This window comes from Halichoerus grypus, chromosome 4 (genome assembly GCF_964656455.1).
Source record: "Halichoerus grypus chromosome 4, mHalGry1.hap1.1, whole genome shotgun sequence".
NCBI classification, from domain to species: domain Eukaryota; kingdom Metazoa; phylum Chordata; class Mammalia; order Carnivora; family Phocidae; genus Halichoerus; species Halichoerus grypus.
Window position 1 is genome coordinate 64,811,193 of NC_135715.1, and position 20,857 is coordinate 64,832,049.

The 20,857-nt window shown below is 35.4% G+C and overlaps 1 long non-coding RNA gene and 1 pseudogene across 2 annotated transcripts in view; one reads left to right on the forward strand and one right to left on the reverse strand.

The window, feature by feature from the left end:
• The window catches only part of LOC118534914 (uncharacterized), a 107,617-nt gene that overhangs the window by 10,838 nt on the left and 75,922 nt on the right, over positions 1-20,857 (forward strand). The gene's annotated exons all lie outside the window — the stretch shown is intronic.
• On the reverse strand, positions 708-1,208 carry LOC118534912 (small ribosomal subunit protein eS24 pseudogene; annotated as a pseudogene).

Genomic DNA, 20,857 nt, shown 5'->3' on the forward strand with positions numbered 1-20,857 from the left:
CCAATTTGGCTGCGTTTTATTTCTTTTTGTTATCTGATTCCTGTAACCAGGACTTCTAGTACTATACTGAATAAAAGTGGTGAGAGTGGACATCCTTGTGTTGCTCCTGATCTTAGAGAAAAAGTTCTTAGTTTTTTTTTCACCATTGAGTATGATGTTAGCTGTGGGTTTTTCATATATGGCCTTAATTATTTTGAGGTGTAATTCCTCTAAACCTACTTTGTTGAGAGTTTTTATCAATGAATTGATGTTGTACTTTGTCAAATGCTTTTTATGCATATATTGAAATGATCATATGGTTTTTATCCTTTCTCTTATTGATGTGATATCACATTGATTGATTTGCAAATATTGAGCCACCTTTGCATCCCAGGAATAAATCCTACTTGATTGTGGTAAGTGATTTTTTTTAATGTATTGTTCATTTGTTTTGCTAATATTTTATTGAGGGTTTTTGCATCTATGTTCATCAGAGATATAGACCTATAGTTCTCTTTTTTTGTAGTGTCTTTATCTGATGTTAATATCAGGATAATGCTGGTTTTATAGAATGAATTTGGAAGCTTTCGTTCCTCCTCTGTTTTTTGGAATAGTTGGAGAATAGGTATTAACTCTTCTTTAACTGTTTGGTATGATTCACCTGTGAAACCATCTGGTTCGGGACTTATTTGTTGGGAGTCTTTTTTTTTTTTTTTTTTTTTTTCACGTTAACATTCTTAGTTTATTGATCCTCTCATGAAAAATCTGCACAACCAGATAAAGCCACTGCAGCATCTTTACTCCTTCTTTTTGCCAGCACCAACATTGGCTTTTGCAGTCCCCCTGACTTTCTTCATTCTGTTCTTGCGTTCCTTTCGCTGTTTTCTTGATGTCTTTTTCTTCTCATACAGGCCATGTCTTGCAAGTCTGTGTTTGGGTTCATTTTTCTTTGCATAATCCAAGGAATCATATATCATGCCAAAGCCGGTTGTCTTGCCACCACCAAAATGGGTTCTGAATCCAAACACAAATATGACATCTGGTGTGGTCTTGTACATTTTGGCTAGTTTTTCCCGAATTTCTGTCTTAGGTACTGTTGCCTTTCCGGGGTGAAGAACATCAATGACCATCTGTTTCCGCTGAAGTAGTCGGTTAGTCATGAACTTCCTGGTCCGGATAGTTACTGTGTCGTTCATGATGGCGGCCAAGCTTCAAGCAGCCGGGGAGGAAAAAATGTTGGGAGTCTTTTGATTGCTAATTCAATTTCATTTCTGGTAATTGTGTCTTTCCAAATCTTCTATTTCTTCCTGCTTCAGTTTTGGTAGATTATATGTTTCTAGGAATGTATCCATTTCTTCTAGGTTGTCCAATGTGTTGGCATATAATTTTTCATGTTTTCTTATAATCCTTTGTATTTCTTTGGTGTCAGTTATTTCTTCTCTTTCGTTTCTGATTTTGTTTATTCAAGTCCTCTCTCTCATTTTTCTTTTCTCTTTTTTTCTTTTTCTTTCTTTCTTTCTTTCTTTCCTTTTTTTTTTTTTTTTTTTTTATGAGTCTGGCTGAAGACTGTATTGCTGTACATTTCCCTCTTAGGACAGCTTTTGCTGCATTCCAGAGGTTTGGAACTGTTCTGTTTTCATTTGTCTCAATGTGTGTTTTGATTTCCTCTTTAATTTCTGGGTTGACCCATTCATTGATTAGTAGCATGTTATTTAACCTCCCAGATACTGGGAGAGGGATCCAACCAAGGCCCCTGGGCTATGGGGCTTTAAATTGCAAGCACAGGGCACTGGCTCCTCCCCTGGCATGGTAAGGAACTAAAATCCAATGTAAGTGTGACTCAGCAGAATCTTGGCTCCAGCTCAGCTGGGGACACACCCAACTCTCCCAAGGTGATATCAGAGGCAAGGATTTAATCCTTGTGACTGGCCAGTGTTTATTCCTTATGCACTTGGCTGTAACAGATTTCTGTGGAGCTCTACCTGCAAGGCATCCACCTTGGACAAGTTATTCCTTACTTCTTAAGTATAATTTTCTTGTTTGAGCTTCATGTAAGTTATTGATATAGGAGGAAAGGACTCCATATTTCCTTTCTCTTGAATGTACACTATGCTGCTGAGTTGGTGCATTGAATAAAGTTTATTCCTAATGGTTAAGTAAAATAAAATTGTAATTTATATTTTGCTTTGGATATAAATTGTATTTGTATATCTTACAATCTGAGAATACCTAACATTTCAAATGAAATTATAAAATCATAATTGGCCAGACTTTGATAAAGTCCTAGATGACTTGTCAAGGATGGGAACTACAAGTTATACAGTTTATTCAATCAGTCAGAAATTCTTTTTTTAAAAAACTTTGAGATACAATTTACATACTATAAAGTTCACCCATTTTAAGTATACATTTCAACTTTTTAAGTATATTTAGAGTTATGTAGGCATCACCATAATCTAATTTTAGAACATTTTTGTCAATTTGAAAAGAAACCTAATATCTGTTAGTAGTCACTCCCCATTCTTTCTCTTCTCTTCCCTCTCCCAGGCCCAGGTAACCACTAATCAAATTTTTTATTGATTTTCATATTCTAAACATTTCATTACATGGTATCATACAAAGTGTGATGTTTTGTGATTGGTTTCTTTCACTTAGCATATAAAAAATCAGTTTTTTCAATAAAATTGTTAAATAAAAATTCAACTGATTAAATTTTAAAGCTCTAATTGGCTTTATTAATTGAGTCATGAATTGGGCAGCATCCTATCTAGCAAGTAGAGGGAAGTTCTAAGGGGCTACAGAAGAGGAAAGGTTTTTAATGACAGGGAGTGGAAATAAAGAAATTATTCGCGAAAAAAACAACCAACCAACCAACCCATTGTTTTAGGCAAAGTCACCCTACTAAGGGGAATCAAAGGGGTCTGTCAGTAAATTTCCTAGTGCTGACCAGGAAATCCCCATGTTGACTGGTTAAAGGTTATATTTCTGGTGGGTTGAAGCTACACTTAGATATTAAGTCTTAGATTACTGACTTGGGACCTTGTGATGTCTATCTTTAACCTAAGTGATGCCGTTCAGAGTGTGTGGTTTTGTTTTTAACAACATTTATTGAACTTGTATTATTTACACAGTGCTATAAGCCTTGGAAATACCAAGATAAATAAGACACTCTTCCTTCAAATAGCTTAGAGTAGTGGTCCTTGACCCTGTGTATTAGAGTTCTCGAGATTTATTATAGAAATGGCTCACACAGTTATGGAGGTTGAGAAGTCCCATGATCTCCTTTCTGCCAGCTGGAGAACTGGGCAGGCTGGTGGTGTAATTCCATCTAGGTTCTAAGACCTGAGAACCAGGAGCATCAATGTCCTAGAGCAGGAAAAGATGGATGTCCCAGCTCAACAGAGAGCAAATTCACCTTTCCTCAGCCTTTTTTTTTTATCTGTTCAGGCCCTCAGTGGATTGGATGGTGCCCACCCACATTGGTGAGGGCAATATTCTTTACCTAGTCTGCTGATTCAAATGCTAATCTTTTCCAGAAACACCCTCACAGACACACTCAGAAATAATGTTTTACCAGCTATCTGGGTTATCCTTTAGCCCAGTCAACTTGATACATAAAATTAACCATCACACCCTGTTAGACCCAAGGTTGGTCTTTCTTTCTTCCATTTTTTTTTTCTTTGTTTGTTTGTTTGTTTCTTTCTTTCTTTCTTTCCTGCCTTAAAAAAAACAGTTTGTAAAATTCATTCTCTACCCCAAAAAGGAATTTTAATTTAATTTAATTAACATTTAACATAATTTACTTATGCACATAGTTTAAAAATCAACATTGTCCTCAGGGGCTGGGACAGGGAGGAATGGGGAGATGTTTAAAGGGTATAGAGTTTCAGTTTTGCAAGATCAAAATGTTCTGGAGATTGGTTGGACAACAATGTAAATATATTTAACACTATTAAAATGTATGTTTAAAACAGTTAAGATGGAAAATTTATGTCATATACATTTTACCACAATTTTAAAAGAATCAACATTGTCCTAAATATAATATAAAAGAGACATAAAAAGAAAGTAATATATAATCAAATAATGTGTGTATCCAACATTTTAATTTTCAGGCACAATTAGGCTGGAAAATATAATGATGTAGTCAGATGCTTTCATCTACAAAAATGAAGGTTAGAAGTCTTCCCCTACAAGGGGTACAGAACAAAAAAGAGCAGAGGCATGGGTGGCCCCCAGAATAGGAATAGTTTAGGATAAGCTAAAACAAACCAATTGTTTGTATGTGATAGGAAAGAGGGAGAAACATTTAAATGAAGTGGGGAAAACATGTGAAGAGAAATTATAGGCTGTCAAGCTGTCAAAGGAAGAAGATGACAAAAAATGAGTTGGCATTATTTATAAATGAATGGTGAAATAATTTTCTATATTATGACATGGAGTACTAGTAAGAGTATCTCAGAAAAAAGATTCCATAATTTATTAAGTTATATACCTAGCTTCTAGAAATTAAAAATATGTTGAAGACTATTTTTTTAATAAGAAGCAATGAATAAAAATAGACTGGTAAAAGAAGTAGTCATATAGAGGCTATGGAGAGATTATGCCTCTCTCTGGGGCCTCGATATCAGAGTTAAATAGAAACAAAACAAGTAACCAAAAAATAAACACATAGGTTCAAAATGTAAGTTTATAACATGTATGTCTTATAAGAGTACTTAAAATTTTTTTAACATATGTAAGTATGAAATATTTGAAAACTTTCATTGAAATTCAGTGAGATGTCTATGTTTTAATATTTTGTTTACTGAGTCTATTAAAGTTAGCTTAAATTATCCTGTCACATCCTTGCAATTGGTTTTCATGACTTGCAGTGAGCATACTGACTGAAACCACTCTCAACTATATAGATAGCAGGAAATGCTGTCATCATTTGGGTTATTTTCAAATAGGTGGGTGTGAAAGTCTTAGCTGGATCCTAAACCTTTTTAATTAGATGATTAAATCATGGTTTGTCCTCAAGTCCTTTTGAAGATCAATTAATTTCTTTTGAAAATGCTAGCTGACATATTTCACATCTGTTTAAAACCACCCAATCTGCTATTGTAAAATGTTAACTGTCTTTGAGTCTAATTATCATTGCATCCAAATGAGAGCAATATATTTCTGAGTCAAGTATGTTTTAATCTGTCTTCATGTTAGATTATACTGCAAAGCTGAAAACTGTAAAAATCCCCAGTAAGCAAGGTTATTTTTAAATATTTCATTTGTTGAAAAAGCCACAAGAATTCCCTTCAATTTTAATGAGATTGGTCACCTTTCCTTAAAGTTTAAGAAGGAGCTCACTGATGTTATAAATGTACCTTTCCAATGGGGAGATCTGACAGTTCCTCTTTACCCATGAGATAGCATTAGTTTAATAGGGTAATAATTGCTCTTTCCTACCTCCTATGTGAGTGAATATGAAGGATAAGCATCACATATGATGTGTTCTGTTAAAAATGTTTAACATGAATCTAATTAAACCTATAGAATGAGTTTCCTATTTACAGGGGAGAGAGGGAGGAATAAGTTAAACCACACCATAAGGAGACAATCAGAAGCATCCAGAATGTGGAATTGTAAAACACAAGTGGCCTAGTGGAAAAAACTCAATGTTATTTATTTTTTTTTAAAGATAGGTTCAAGAAATTTTCTAGATTAAAAGAGACTGGAAGAGTTGTATAACAAACAAATGCAAACTGTGAACCTTGATTAGATCCCTGTTAAAAACAACAAAAAATAATTATAAAAGGTATTTTGGGGACAATTGGAGACATTTGAAAATGACATTAGATAATTATTCCAAATTGTCGTAGATGTGATAATGCTGTTGTGGCCATGTAAGAGAATATCCTTATATGTAGGAGATTTATGCTTGAGAATTTAAGCATAAAGTGGCATGATATCTACATTTTACTTTGAAATTTTTTAGCCAAAATATACATACATACATACATATATATAGGACCCAATTATGGCAAAATACTTAAAATTGTTGAATCTGGGTAGTGGGGATATAGGTGTTTATTGTCCTGGCCTTTCAGCTTTTCTGTATATTTAAAAAATATACATATTAAAAAATAAAATGTAAATTAAAATAATTATAAATTGAATAAAGAGAAGGACCTTTTCAAATATGGCTTGGAAGATATACCTCACTCTTTTGCATTATTTCAAATTTGATATTTATTTTTTCATTTATTATATCAAAAATTCCACAGAACTCCATAATGTGAGCCAAATCTTTTTTTTTTTTAATTTGTTAGAGAACCATCTTATTTGGATAAGACATTCAGATTCTTCAGTGACATTTGATAGGTTTTGGGTAATCTATCATTGAAGGGATTATTTTTGAACATTCATTGATCCGTGGACTTTATCTCAATAATTCTCAGTAATTAAACATTGCTGATGAGTAACAAAATGACTTTTTTTTAAAGATTTTATTTATTTATTTGACAGAAAGAGACACAGCGAGAGAAGGAACACAAGCAAGGGGAGTGAGAGAGGGAGAAGCAGGCTTCCCGCTGAGGAGGGACCCTGATGCGGGGCTTGATCCCAGGACCCTGGGATCATGACCTGAGCTGAAGGCAGAGGCTTAACAACTGAGTCACACAGGCGCCCCACAAAATGACTTTTTAAAAACATTTGGTGCTTCTTTCTTCCTGATTTCCTTTAATATTCAGACTTGCAAGTATAGTTATCATTTAGTATAAGGTATATATACAAAAAGCATACTTTTATTCTTCTATTTAGGGCATACATTTTGTGAAAAATCGGTTCTTCAGTTTAGGTATTAGGTATATATGATGCACCTCAGTTATTTGCAAACTGTGATATTTATAGGGAATACTAATGACACATAATAACTCAGATCAGAACACATTAGAAAGTAGAAATATATTTATGAAATGAATTATTTCTACATGCATTTGTGATACATATATATTTTTTATAGAATTATATATATAATTTTAAAATCTGACATATAATTGCCCTACTAAGTTAAGAATTTTACTGTAGTTATATGAGCAGAACTAAGGAACATTTATAAGAAAAACTGTGTTTAGTTTTGTAGAAAGCTATATTTCAATATATATAGTTTTACTTTTTAATTATGCTGATGATGACATTCAAAATTGGCATTTATTTTAATGTGAATTTACTAGAAAAATGAATAAACTTATAAAACTGTAATTACCCAAAGTAATATGTCATTTATTTATCATTTCAATCAGTTGGGGTTTTTTTAACCTATGTAAGTTTTTTATTTTACTTTATTTTTTTTTAATTTTATTTTATTATGTTATGTTAATCACCATACAATACATCATTAGTTTTTGATGTGGTGATCCACGATTCATTGTTTCCATATAACACCCAGTGCTCCATGCAGTACATGCCCTCCTTAATACCCATCACCGGGCTAACCCATCCCCCCACCCCCCTCCCCTCTAAAACCCATAGTTTGTTTCTCAGAGCCCATAGTCTCTCATGGTTCATCTCTCCCTCTGATTTCCCCCCCTTCATTTTTCCCTTCCTTCTCCTAATGTCCTCCATGCTATTCCTTATGTTCCAGAAGTAAGTGAAACCATATGATGATTGACTTTCTCTGCTTGACTTATTTCACTTAGCATAATCTCCTGCAGTCCCATCCATGTTGATGTAAAAGTTGGGGATTCATCCTTTCTGATGGCTGAGTAATATTCCATTATATATGTGGACCACATTTTCTTTATCCATTCATCTGTTGAAGGGCATCTCGGCTCTTTCCATAGTTTGGCTATTGTGGACATTGCTGCTATGAACATTGGGGTGCATATGGCCTTTCTTTTCACTACATCTGTGTCTTTGGGGTAAATACCCAGGAGTGCAATTGCTGGGTCATAGGGTAGCTCTATTTTTAATTTTTTGAGGAACCGCCACACTGTTTTCCAAAGTGGCTGTACCAACTTGCGTTCCCACCAACAGTGTAAGAGGATTCCCCTTTCTCCACAACCTCTCCAACATTTGTTGTGTCTTACCCTGTCAATTTTTGCCATTCTGACTGGTGTAAGGTAATATCTCAGTGTGGTTTTGATTTGAATTTCCCTGATGGCTAATGATGATGAACATTTTTTCGTGTGTGTGTTAGCCATTTATATGTCTTCTTTGGAGAAGTGTCTGTTCATGTCTTCTGCCCATTTTCTGATTTGATTATTTGTTTTTTCAGTGTTGAGTTTGAGAAGTTCTTTATAGATCTTGGATACCAGCCCATTATCTGTAGTGTCATTTGCAAATATCTTCTCCCATTCGGTGGGTTGCCTCTTTGTTTTGTTGACTGTTTCCTTTGCTGTACAGAAGCTTTTTATCTTGATGAAGTCCCAAAAGATCATTTTTGCTTTTGTTTCGCTAGCTTTTGGAGACGTATCTTGAAAGAAGTTGCTGTGGCCGATGTCAAAGAGGTTATTGCCTGTGTTCTCCTCTAGGATTTTGATGGATTCCTGTCTCACATTGAGGTCTTTCATCCATTTTGAGTTTATCTTTGTGTATGGTGTTAGAAAATGGTCGAGTTTCATTCTTCTGCATGTGGCTGTCCAATATTTCCAGCACTATTTATTGAAGAGACTGTCTTTTTTCTATTGCATTTTTTTCCCTGCTTTGTCGAAGATTATTTGACCATAGAGTTGAGGGTCCATATCTGGGCTCTCTATTCTGTTCCATTGGTCTATATGTCTGTTTTTGTGCCAGTACCATGTTGTCTTGGTGATCACTGCTTTGTAATTTATTTTACTTTAATACTAATAGTTTTATTTTGATGAGTAATACAAGTTTGGCACATCAAGTTCATGATCTTATGACTATTGCATTTAACATAAATGCTGAGTTAAACATGAGTGGAATTTAAAAACACTTCCAGGTGGTAGCCCAAGAAGGTATACGTTGTGGTAGTGTATGAGAATGACTGAAGATGAGGAAATACCTCAGATATTAAAATCATTTTCAGTTGTATTCCTGACAGGTAGGCAAAGTTCAGCGCCATGTTGAGGAAAGTAAGAGTAACAGAACACTTTTTCATGTATCATTTTATTTACTCCCGAAGTAAGCACACTGTTTTGTGTTGTTAAGCTCATTTTCTGAACTCATCTTCTCTACAGATACAGGTTTAATATAATCATACCTTTTGTTAAGGGTTAAATGTGTGGAGATGGAAAGTAGTACTGTTTTCTAATGAACTAAATGCACACTATTTTAAAACCAATGGCATTATAAAGTTTCAGAAGCAAAAGGAAACTTAGGAATGTCTCTGCTATATATTTTTTCCTGTTTTATTGAGAAATAATTGACATACATCACTGTATAAAGTTTAAGACATATAGCATAATGGCTTATTTTGCATATATTGTGAAAGGATTACCACAAGAGGTTCAGCTAACATTCATCTTCTCATATAAATACAATAAAAGGGAAAGAAAGAAGAAAAGAATAAAGGAAAGAAATTTTCTCCTTGTGATAAGAACTTACATGATTTATTGTCTTAATAATTTTCCTATATATCGTACAGCAGTGTTAGCTGTAGACACATGTTGTGCTCACATCCCTAGTACTTATTTTTTTTTAAAGACTTTATTTATTTATTTGAGAGAGAGAGAGTGAGAGAGAGAGAGAGAGAGAAGGAGTAGGGGAGGAGCAGAGCAAGAGGGAAAAGCAGGGAGCAGAGAGCCTGACCTGGAGCTCCATCCCAGGACTCCGGGATCATGACCTGAGCCGAAGGCAGACACTTAACTGACTGAGCCACCCAGGCGCCCCCCTAGTACTTATTTTTTATTATTGAAATATAGGTGACATACAATGTTATATTAGTTTCAGATGTACAACACAGTAATTTGACAATTCTGTGCATTAATGCTCACCATGATAAGTGTCATCTGTCTGTAATGTTATTACATTATATGTTACCATCTGTCACCATATAATGTTATTACAGTGTTACTTATTGACTATATTTCCTATGCTGTAATTTTCATCTCTGTAATTTATTTATTTTATATCTGGAAGTTTGTATTTCTCAATACCTTTCACCTAATTTACCCATTCCCCCATCACCTCCCCTCTGGCAACCACCAGTATCTTCTCTGTATTTAAGAGTCTGTTTGTTTGTTTTGTTTTTTAGATTCTATCTATAAATGAAATCATATGGTATTTGTCTTTCTCTGTCTGACTTATTTCACTTAGCATAATACCCTCTAGGCCTATCCATGTTGTCACAAATGGCAAGATTTCATTTTTTTATGGCTGCGTGTATGTAGATATAGATATATATCTCTATATAAAAATATAGAGATACGTATACTGCCTCTTCTTTATCCATTCATCTATTGATGGACACTTGAGTTGCTTCCATATTTTGGCTATTGTAAATAATGCCATAATAAACAAAGGGGTGCATGCATCTTTTTAAATTAGTGGTTTTGTTTTCTAGTAAATTTCTAGTAGTGGAATTACTGGATCATATGGTATTTCTATTTTTAATTTTTTGAGGAACCTCCATACTGTTTTCCACAGTGGCTGCACCAATTTATATTCCCACCAACACTGCACGAGGGTTCCCTTTTCTCCACATCACTGCCAACACTTGTTATTTCTTGTCTTTGTGATACTAGCCATTCTGACAGGTGTAAGGCGATATCTCGTTGTGATTTGGCATTTCCCTGATGATGAATGATATTGAGCATCATTTCATGTGTTTGTTGGCCATCTGTATATCTTTTTTGGAAAAATGTCTATTCAGGCTGCCTGCCCATTTTTGATTGTTGATTTTTTTGTTGTTGTTGAGTTGTGTAAGTTTTTTATATATTTTGGATGTTAACCCCTTATTGGATCTATCATTTGCAGATATTTTCTCACATTCAGTAGGTTGCTGTTTCATTTGGTTGATGATTTCCTTTGCTGTGCAAAAGCTTTTTATTTTGGTATAGTCCCAATAGTTTATTTTTGCTTTTGTTTGTTTTGCCTGAGGAGACATACACATAAATATGTTGCTAAGGCCCATGTCCAAGAGATTACTGCCTGTGTTTTCTTTTAGATCCCTAGTATGTATTTATCTTATAACTAGAAGTTCGTATCTCTGACCACCTTCCTCCAGTTACCCCTCCTCTCATCCCCTGCCTCTCGTAATCACAAGTCCTGATCTTTTCTTCTATGAGGTTTTTGTGTGTATGTGTATGCTTCTTTTTAAAATTGGCTCTAAACTATCATTGCTACTGCTCTATCTGTTTAAGCAATGATGTTGGAAAAGTGTTTTTTTCTTTTAAATAATTTTGAGGGTTTCAAAATTGACAATTCTTTTTTATTCACTGTCAGTAATTTTGAAAATAACACTTTCTCTACAAATTCTTCTGTCCTTACAAATTGACATATGCAAATGGTAAAGCCTCTCTGTGAGACAGGATGCTTTCATCTACTTGTAATAAAGATTTATTATTCAGTTGGTTTCAACTTTTGTAAACTTCTTAAGGCAACAGTGCGCTGGAATAGAGGAAATCATTTAATATGTATTTTTATCATCTTTGTAGTAGTCTTTTACACAGCTGTTAAGATTAATTTTTCTTGAATATTGTGTAGCATACCATATTTTGTGATCATTTACTTTGCTCTGAAGGAAACAATGAGACCTGTCTTCTTTTGCATAGGACATTGTCAAACATTCCAGTGATGGTATTGCAGTTTTCAGTATTTTTCAATATATATATGTATGAAATATATATGTATCTTTTCCAATTAGATCAACATGTTCCTTTGTAAAATATTCAAAATCTTGATGGGTTCGTTAGCTTGATTAGGAAAATGAGTTGGCAAAGAAGGCCCATTGGTGACTATTCATTTGTTCAAATAGCTGTAAAACCCAATTTCAAATATTTAACTGAATATTTGCCCATATTTTAAATTTATGTTTGACATTTGAAATAAGATCCAAACAAGAAAATTTGTAAATTTACTTAGAATCACCATGATTCTATAGCTACAAATACGGACTGATCTAGTTGTATTGTTTTGGTGACTCAAATACCCTCATAGTGCTACTGTCAGTGACCTGACTTTCTGAAACTTGGTAAAGTTCTGAACAAAACCCAAGTACATTTTTTTCCTCAATTTATATAGTAGTTATATTCCTGTGAATTCATTATATAACAGCATGCAATCATATTTTTGGTGATATATAAACCAGAGTTTGAATCTCAGCTCAGATAGTTATAAATAAATTTTTCACCTACATGAAAATCTAAAAGAACATTCAAAAGTTGGACATGATGCCTTTTTTTAAATAGAGGACTGTCTGAATACTGCAAGGTGTTTAGCATCCCTGGCACAGCCTATTGTATGTTTATAGTGCTCCTCCAACCCCCCCAATCTTGTGATAACCAAAAATGGCCCTTATAGGAACCTTCTTGTACTGTGGGTGGGAATGCAAACTGGTGCAGCCACTCTGGAGAACAGTATGGAGGTTCCTCGGAAAGTTAAAAATAGAACTACCCTACAACCCAGCAATTGCACTACTAGGCATTTACCCAAAGGGTACAAAAACACAGATTTGAGGGGGTACATGCACCTCTATGTTTATAGCAGCATTATCAACAATAGCCAAACTATGGAGAGAGCCCAAGTGTCCATTGACTGATGAATGGATAAAGATGTGGGGTGTGTGTGTGTGTGTGTGTGTGTGTATATATATACACACACATACATTTTATATATATATATATATATATATATATATATGCAGTAGAATATTACTCAGCCATCAAAAAGAATGAAATCTTGCCATTTGCCATGACATGGATGGAGCTAGAGTGTGTTATGCTAAATGAAATAAGTCAGTCAGAGAAAGACAAATATTGTATGATCTCCCTCATATGTGGAATTTCAGAAAGAAAACAGATGAACATATGGAAAAGGGGGGAAGGGAGAGAGGGAAATTAACCATAAGAGACTCAAGAGACTGTAATGATAGAGAACAAACTGAGGATTGATGAAGGGAGGTGGGTGGGGGACTGGGATAGATGGGTGAAGGGTATTAAGGAGGACAGTTTTTGTGATGAGCACTGGGTGTTGTATGTAAGTGATGAATCACTGACTTATACTCCAGAAACCAATATTGCACTGTGTTAACTGAGTAAAATTTAAATAAATAAATAAATATAAAAATTTTTTAAATAAAAAAAAGTGTCCCTTATATTTTCAGAATGCCTCTTAGAGGGCTGTATCACATCTTTTTGTAACCACTGGCTTAAAATGTAATGTGACGTATTTAAGAAAAATAAAATGTTATAGGTGGTACGAATGCATGGGTAATTCTATCTGGATGAGTAAAGAGCGTCATAGAAGTGATACTTAAGTTGAGTCTTGCAAGATCCATGCAGACTAGGATAAAAGGGCCTATCAGACAGAAGGACTACATGATAAAGTTAATAATGCTCGGAGGCCTGCAAATAGTTTGGTACAACTGGAAACCAGGGTGCAGGGTTGGGATCTATCAAGAAACAATTCAGGGAGGTACATAGAAACCAGGTATTGGAAAGGCTTATCTTCCAAGCTATTTAGTTTGAGTTTTTGTGTGTGCATGTGTGGAGTTTAGAGTAAGGGACTGACATAGTCAGATTCTTAGAAATGAGTGGATAGGGGGGTGTAGAATAGGAGGCAAGAAAATCAATTGATTTTACTATAGATTCTCTATTAACAATTTTAAGAATCTATTTTTTAATATTTTCCTGGACCCTAGCTCTCTCAAAAGTGTTGTTTTAGTGTACTTTTTTTCCCCTCTCAGATTTTGTATTAGTCTGCTAGAGCTATCATAACAAAATATCACAGATTGTGTGGCTTTTATAAAAGAAATTATTTTTTAAAGTTTTAGAGGCTGGGAAGTCCAAGATCAGGGTGCTAGCAAGGTAGATTTCATTCGGAGGCCTTTCCTCTTGGCTTGTAGGTGGCTACCATCTTGCTTTGTGCTCACATAGCCTATTCTTTGTGCACATATGGATAGAGAGAGCGAGAGCTCATGAGTGCTCAGGTGTCTCTTCTCATTGTGTCCTCACATGGCCTTTTCTCTGTGCCTGCATCCCTGGTATCTCTTCCTCTTCTTGTAAGGACACTAGTCCTGTTGAATAAGTGACCCTTCCTAATAACCTCATTTAACCTTAATTATCTCTTTAAAGACCTTTTCTCTTAATATAGTCACACTGGAGGTTAGGACTTCAACATATAAATTTTAGAAGGACACAGTTCAGTCCATAATAGATTTTTAGGATAATTTTGAAAACTTTGGACTCATTGGTTTCTGATCTAATAATAACTAAACATCTTCCCTATATCTGATATCCTCTTTAATACCAGTTAGACCTTATTGGATTTTCCTTTCTCTTTTATACCTGAAGGCCATTAAGATATCCTTTTCTGTTTTAATTTCTCTTTAATATGTTTCCTAAGATTCAACCTTACTCTAGGGAAATATTTTCTCTCTATCTTAACCTGTCTCTTCCTTTTCTTTATTTTAATTTCTCTTCTGCTTTACTGTGGTACTTGTGGTACATGTTCTTTAGAGACAGCATTCTAAAACTGTCAGCATTTTTATTTTCTTTTGATCAGCAGTAATTTCTTTCAGTTATTTCTCTAGTGTAATCTAAGAAGATGACATATTTTTCAATAATGCCCATTTGTTCTTATTGTTTTATTAATAAAATCTATCATCCTTGGTTGAGTTGAGTCCATTATGGTTGAGTCCATAATTTTAGGGTGAAACCTAAAATTCAAAACCTGGGTTTGAACTCATGGAATTAACAAATTTGGGGCCAACTTGAGTTTGCATAGTTGGGGTGACTCAAGACTGTTGACAACCCTCATTTAAGATTAATCTTTCTAAAGTATCCTCTTTTGCTCTGAATGTAGAATAGAATTTGGGAAGTAAGATCTGGTAATACCTATTTGAGCCTGATATTAACAATTTAAAGCTGGAAGCTCATATGCCATTATTCTGTGAAATACATGGAACTTTATTATCTTTGCCAACTTAGGTGAAAAACCATAGTAGAAAGAGAGAAATAATGCAGCCGAAACTCTGCCTCTTTCAAGGAAAGACTTTCCTGAGACTCTAAAGTCTCTCTCCTGGTAATAAAAAATATCCCCTCTGGTTTTGCATCTTTGGTTATACCCTGACTGATATAGGAGAAATAATAATTCTAATATGCTAAAAAAAAGCAATCAATTTGGAAGAATGGTTCATTATAGTCAAAGAAAATTCTAAATTAATTCTAAATATCCAAAGTAGACATACCTTGTCAAAAAATTCAAAAATATTTATAATATTCTGAAAATATCCAACCAGGGAGGAGGAAAAACAGCTTTCCTTAAAAGAGACTGAAATTAAGTTACTTTCTTCAGACTTCTTTGCAATACTGACTTCCTAAAGATAATGGAAGATTTGTAAATATTTTAAAAGGAGGAAATGTAATTAAGAATTCCATTCTCAGCCAAAGTAGTTGTTGTGCAGAGACAAAGACCTAGTAACCGCTTGTGTATACCCTGCTGACTGAGGGATTCAAAATTAAGAATTAAAGAGTAGAAAAACCACAATCAATGAAGTACAGGAACTGAGGCATAAATAACTACTGTGAATGTAATCACAAAATTCAATATAAAACAAAACTATTGAAAATAAGAAACACAGGGCTATGAGAATGAATAATTATATATAAGTAAAATGGGTTCATTCCTCTCATTAACCATTTGAAGCCTGGGAAGTAGGGGAAGAAAGGAATGGAAGTAAAAGCAGATGAAATTCTGCTTCTTGTACAAGGCAGGATAAAAATTCCAGCATCTATGCTGAGGCCTGAAAGAACAGTAGGAGCTGGCCAGGAGAATGGTGACTTCTCTGGTGACAACAGCAGAAGCCCACTCTGGCTGAGATTATAGAAAACAGTTTATGGGAAGGATGTTGGGATTTCATAGAAGCAGTGAAAGAGCAGGAGTGCCAGAAAGAAACAGGCAACACTCTCCCCACCTACACTCCCCTGCTGATACCTGGAATTTTTATCAAAGCCCCCATAGTAGTCATGTACAACAGATCTGGATTGTAATGAGGCCCTCAGATCCTTGAAAGAATCATTTTATTTCTCCTCTAACAAGTGTTCTCTTGGAAGGACCAGAGATATCAACAATCAAGACAGGAGATAAAATGAATGGTCAGGTAACTAGAAGCATCTCAATCCCTTTAAAAAATTAAGATTGCATATTGCAGCTTCCTGATTTTTTTCAAAATTATTTCACATTTGGAACATCCAGATACCTGAAATTTTTTTTTCTTTTTAATATGTTTATTGGCTATTTAAAAAATTTTTTTTTAATTTTATTATGTTAGTCACCATACAATACATCATTGTTTTTGATGTAGTGATCCACAATTCATTGTTCTCGTATAACACCCAGTACTCCATGCAGTACGTGCCCTCCTTAATACCCATCGTCAGGCTAACCCATCCCCCTACCCCCCTCCCCTCTAAAACCCTCAGATTGTTTCTCAGAGTCCATAGTTTCTCATGGTTCATCTCTCCCTCCGATTTCCCCCACTTCATTTTTCCCTTCCTTCTCCTAATGTCCTCCATGCTATTCCTTATGTTCCACAAATAAGTGAAACCATACGATAATTGACTTTCTCTGCTTGACTTATTTCACTTAGCATAATCTCCTCCAGTCCCATCCATGTTGATGTAAAAGTTGAGTATTCATCCTTTCTGATGGCTGAGTAATATTCCATTGTATATATGGACCACATCTTCTTTATCCATTCATCTGTTGAAGGGCATCTCGGCTCTTTCCACAGTTTGGCTATTGTGGACATTGCTGCTATGAACATTGGGGTGCATATGGCCTTTCTTTTCACTACATCTGTGTCTTTGGGGTAAATACCCAGGAGTGCAATTGCTGGGTCATAGGGTAGCTCTATTTTTAATTTTTTGAGGAACCTCCACACTGTTTTCCAAAGGTGGCTGTACCAACTTGCATTCCCACCAACAGTGTAACACATTGAGATACCACCTTACACCAGTTAGAATAGATACCTGAAATTATTGTGGTGATTTGCTTCCTGTCGTGCAAACCCATGGTTTTATTGAGTATGATTGACATACAAAAAGCTATATACATTTAGTACATACAACTTGATGAGTTTGGAGTAAGCATACACCCTTGAAACCATTACCTTAATTTATGCCATGAACATAATCATCACTTCCAAAAATTCATCCTGCCCTTATTATTTACTATTGTATGTTTTATACGTGTGTATGATAAGAACACTTAAAATGGTGTACAGGGTTTTAGGACATCAATACATGAAAAAGTTCAATTGTCACAATGACATTTATATGGTTATAATCAAAAGTTCTTTGAGGCTAAGGATATACCATTTTAGCAAATTTTTAAGTATATAATACATTGTATTGTTAACTATAGGTACTATATTGTATAGTAGATCTCTAGGACTTACTCATCTTGTGTAACTGAAACTTTGAGTAATACCTCCCTAAATCTTACCCCTCCTCCTAACCTGTGGCAACAATCATTCTACTCTCTGCTTGAGTTTGGCAATTTCATATATATCTTCTGAGGTAATTTTTCAACTTAAAATATGTTACTACAAAGATTTACAGATCTTTAATCAAGCACTATGTTAATACTGTAATATCAAAATACTGTGTTGCATTATTTACAATGTTCAAACTGAATACCTTAAAAGGAAGTAAAAAAAAATGATGTAGCCACTGTGGAAAACAGCTTGGTGGCTCCTCAAACCCGGAAGGTTGTTGTGAGGATTTGGCGAATTAATAAAGGTATAGTGGCTATAATTACACCTACTACAAAGCAGATAGTCAGTACATGTTAGCAATCGTTTAATTTTAAATAAATGCAAATCCTACATAAGTTGTTTTAAGAATAACGTCTGCTTATCCTTATCTGTGCAGTTCATTTTTACTTCATGCCTCACCATCTTATATTAATGATTTCTCACATAAAGGTGTTTTTAAAGACATTCACATTTTCTGACAGTTTTTTTTTTTTTGTCTATATTTTTACACCCATGATTCACAAGTATGAATAAGGAGTGCTCTAAGCAATTCAGATAAAATGCCTTTCTTGGACTGGAATCAGTATTCTTTTGCAATTTTTTAATGAGGTTGGCTTTTACTCACAAGTGTGAAAACTTGCTGCAATTCAAAAATTATTCATGTATTCAGATTTTTAGAGTCGGAAGGGACTTTACAATGGTGTAAGGGGTTTTAGGATATCAATACATGAAAAAGTTCAGTTCTCACAATGACGTTTATATGGTTACAATCAAGAGTTCTTTGAGGTTAAGGACATATAAGAGTTTCCTGGCTCTATGGGAACTTTTTGGTCTATCTATCCCATGATTCAATAAATGAAGTTATTTATTTGAATCTTGCCTTGATTTAAGCCCTTTACTAGGAATAGAGAATAAGTATTTGTGACTTACAGTTTTAGCTTACAAAATACTATTGAGCAAACTGTTGGCCTACTTTACCTGAGAAGAAATTCTGAGACTGTTTACATGGAACTGTGATTTTAGGTCTTTCTGTATCTGTTATAAATAGTAAAAGCATGGGGCGCCTGGGTGGCTCAGATGGTTAAGTGTCTGCCTTCAGCTCAGGTCATGATCCCAGGGTCCTGGGATTGAGCCCCACATCGGGCTCCTGGCTCAGTGGGGAGCCTGCTTCTCCCTCTGCCTCTCTCCCTGCTCATCCTCTCTCTCCCTCTATCTCTGTGTCTCAAATGAATAAATAATATCTTTAAAAATAAATAAATAAATAGTAAAAGCATAAGGGAAGTATCAGCTGTGACATGTAGTGGGGAGTGTGCTCTCTTCTATGAATATCCAAACAATTCTATTTGGACTTTTATTCTTCCACCTACCATACTCCATTGTAGGGGTTTTATAATTTCAAAAGCACATGTCATGTAATTGTCATAAAATCCTTCTGAAGTACATATTATTATCTCCATTGGATAAATGAGAAAATTGAAGTAATCCAGTTAGGTATCTTAGCCCAGTCCATAAAGTTACTAAATGGAATAGGAGGGCTCACACCTTCCTACTCCATCTCCAGGGCTCTATTTCCCCACTGCCTCTCAGCCATCATTGCCCCCTTTACACTAAGGACATTTTGATATGCTCCCGTTAGCAATGAGCTCAGTGCTATGCTCAGGCAAAAATACCCAGTGAGTATGGAGGTATGCGTGAAGGACGGGGGATGGTGGGCGACTGTTGAGGACTCTGGAAGAAAGGGGCTTGATGAGAAAAAGCACATGGGACTCTTAAGAGTAGTGAGAACTCTTTCTTGATCCTTGTTGCAGTAAAATATAAAAAATTTGGAATGAAGGAAAAAACCTTGCCCCTCTAATGATGACATCTCCCCATCTAGACCATCCCCTTAGGAATCCACTGACCTTCCCCTCTCCCTCTCCTGTTAATTACTGTTCCTTGGCTTCTGGGCATCGGGGTGGGATGGATACCTGATATATCTTTTATTGACTTCAAAGAAGCCATGTTGGCAAATGAAAACCAGTTTTATGAAAAAGTGTCATGATAGTGATTTAAGGAGGAAAAAAGTAACCCTAAGGGAATAGAAAGGATGTGCAAATGCTGAGATGAACTTTTGGTCTCTATTTATACTGTTCTCTACTTAACCATCCTAGAGACAAAACTTGCAATTGTGAAATCTCACCTCTCCTTCTAACCATTTTCTTTCAGGGTCAGAAGCACGGAAATTCAGTCAGGCAACTAGAAGGGGCACACCATCCCTCCCATCCCATCTGAGTCCAGTAGCCATGAGGGATGTCAGGTCCACTTGGACACCCAAACAGCCTGTGTTGGGAGGTTGAGGCCAGTCAGTTCCATCCGTGCTTCCTGTCAAGTTCCTCCACATCTCATCCTTATCACCTATCATCTCTTATATACATACCCACTACTCTTCAGCTCAGTGCCCCATCCCTCTGACTCTCACACTTTAATGGATCACATCCTCCAACTAGCTACTGGGGAATAATGTTCTGTTATAAGGAACACCCTCTGTTTCTTTGACATCTTCATAGAACATTCTCTTCACCTGTCATTCCTACAAGATACCGTATCTTTTTCAGCTCCAGTGGGAGGAACTGTTATTCTCCCACACCCAAGAAATTTCAGGCTTGCTGCTAGTGGTGGAGGGTAGGATTGTTCAGCATCAACCAGGCTCCTCATTTGCTGATTCCCATTATTTTACTGCTTTTCTCATGTCAGTTCCTGTCCTCTTTTAATGTTTAGGCAATGTGACCATACTACACCCTATCCCTTCCTCCTCACTCTTTTGATAGGTGGGCCAGTTATCTGCAACCTCCACTGGAGACTTTGGCACTTTATTTATCCACTCCCAACTACACAAACAGCCATCTTGGGATAGTTCAACAGCACATCTAGTTTTATGTTCTGTGACTTTAACTCTGTTGATTTTACTTACTTTCCATTCTGGAAATGGCACCCTTAGGTACCCCTCTCCCCATTGGATTTTATCATCATTTGAATTTTCCATTTCAAATTTCTTAAACTCCAACATTCCACACTCTATCAATCTGCCCTCAGTAAGTTTCCCCAGAGTTTCTTAATTACTAAATTCAAAGGATTCTTTTCAATGCTTAACAGCCCTTTCTGCTGAATGTGAATTTCTTCTTCTTGAAATGCCCTTTTCCTTTATACTACTTAGTTGCTTTTTCTTCTGTCTCTTAGGCTTCCCCTTATCATTTCTGTTAC